The sequence below is a fragment of the Cetorhinus maximus genome, chromosome 33, assembly GCF_964194155.1.
Source record: "Cetorhinus maximus chromosome 33, sCetMax3.hap1.1, whole genome shotgun sequence".
Lineage (NCBI taxonomy): Eukaryota > Metazoa > Chordata > Chondrichthyes > Lamniformes > Cetorhinidae > Cetorhinus > Cetorhinus maximus.
Window position 1 is genome coordinate 8,200,011 of NC_135911.1, and position 1,577 is coordinate 8,201,587.

The following is a 1,577-nucleotide window of genomic DNA, read 5'->3' on the forward strand; positions in this document are numbered from 1 at the left end:
ATGATAAAGCACAGGAGGAGGCCATTCAGCCCTTCCCGCCCGTGCCAGCCCTTTGACAGAGCCATCCAATTAGTCCCACTTCCACCTCAATCTTTCCTCAGAGTCCTGTGCATCTGTCCTTCTCAAAACATTTATGGAATTTCCCATTTGAAAAGTTCCTATTACAATAAGGAATTCAGGAGAAACCTCCTTACCCGGAGAGCGGCGAGAATGTGGAACTCGTTGCCACAGGGAGGGGTTGAGGTGAATTCGTCTGGATGCAGTTAAGGGTGAAGCTTGATAAACACATGAGGGAGAAAGGAATAGAAGGATATGGTGATAGGGTGAGATGAAGAGGGGGTGGGAGGGGGCTCATGTGGAGCATGAACACCAGCACGGGACAGATGGGCTGAATGGCCCATTTCTGTGTAATTCTATTGAACCTGCTTCCATGGCCAAATATTTTCCCTATCTCCCGCTCTCAGTGCCTCTTTGTCCAATTATTGCCAAGAGCTGGAAGGTGGGATTAGACTGAATAACTCATTTTAAGCTGGTACAGAGACGATGGGCCGAATGGCCACCTGCTGTTCCATAAATATTTCTATGATTCTACATTCAATATCCCTCTCCTCTTGTTACTGAGAGTGGGGGATGATTGGAAAGGGGGAAAGCAGCCAGACAGGGCAGTGAGAAAATTGGCAGGGGAGAGAGGGCGGGAATGTGGGGAGAGACAGAAAATAAAGGCGAGAAAGAGGGAAGAGAGAGAGGATGAACAGGAGGTCGGCAGAGGGAGAAATGAGAGAGAGAGAGAGAGATTGTTTCAGGGTCAGTCTCAGAGTTATTTAATACTGAAACGTGAACATCTACAAATTGACGCTGAATTTAAAAATTGAGTTAAAGGCAAGAGGCCCCAGTGAGATTTGAACTCACGACCCCTGGTTTACAAGACCAGTGCTCTAACCCCTGAGCTATGGAGCCAACTGTATCACAGGGCTGGGCATTCCCCAATTAATAGTGTATGTTTGAAGAATGATGCAGGGATCAGCTGAACCTACAGATTGTGACTCATCCCCACACACCTATCTCAGTCTCTTCAATATGCACTTGCCAACAACAACAAGATATATATAGATTGGTAGATAAAGAGCCTTTCACATAATGAAACCTCCCAGGGCAACTCAGCTACTTGGTCCCTGCCTCTATCAACCTCTCTATCTTTCTCTCTATTTGTTTCTGTTACTCTCTGTATCTCCGTCACTCTCTCGGATGACCCTTGTCTTTTTTTTTCTCTCTGCCTTTCACTTTCCTTCTCTCTGTCTTTCACTTTTTCCTTCTCTCTCTCTCTCTCTCTCTCTGTCTTTCTATCTGTCTGTCTCTCTCTCTCTCTTTCTCGCATTGTCTCTCACTCTCCCCCGCCCCCGCTCCCTCTCTCTAATTTACCTTCTGTCGCGATCTGATGGTTGCTATTTTAACGCAAAACTCCCTCAACGACAACTACGATGGACGCTGGACGCTGTGTCCGGATGGTCGAAAATTATCTCCCCTGCCAGGTCCTCTTCCCTCACCTCTCAAACAGGGGAGGACAAAGGAAATACTTC

General features: G+C 47.0%; 1 non-coding gene across 1 annotated transcript; it reads right to left on the reverse strand.

The window, feature by feature from the left end:
- Nucleotides 1–884: 884 nt before the first annotated feature.
- Nucleotides 885–957, reverse strand: trnat-ugu (transfer RNA threonine (anticodon UGU)). The gene has a single exon. It is a non-coding gene; the product is annotated as a tRNA-Thr (tRNA).
- Nucleotides 958–1,577: the final 620 nt, after the last annotated feature.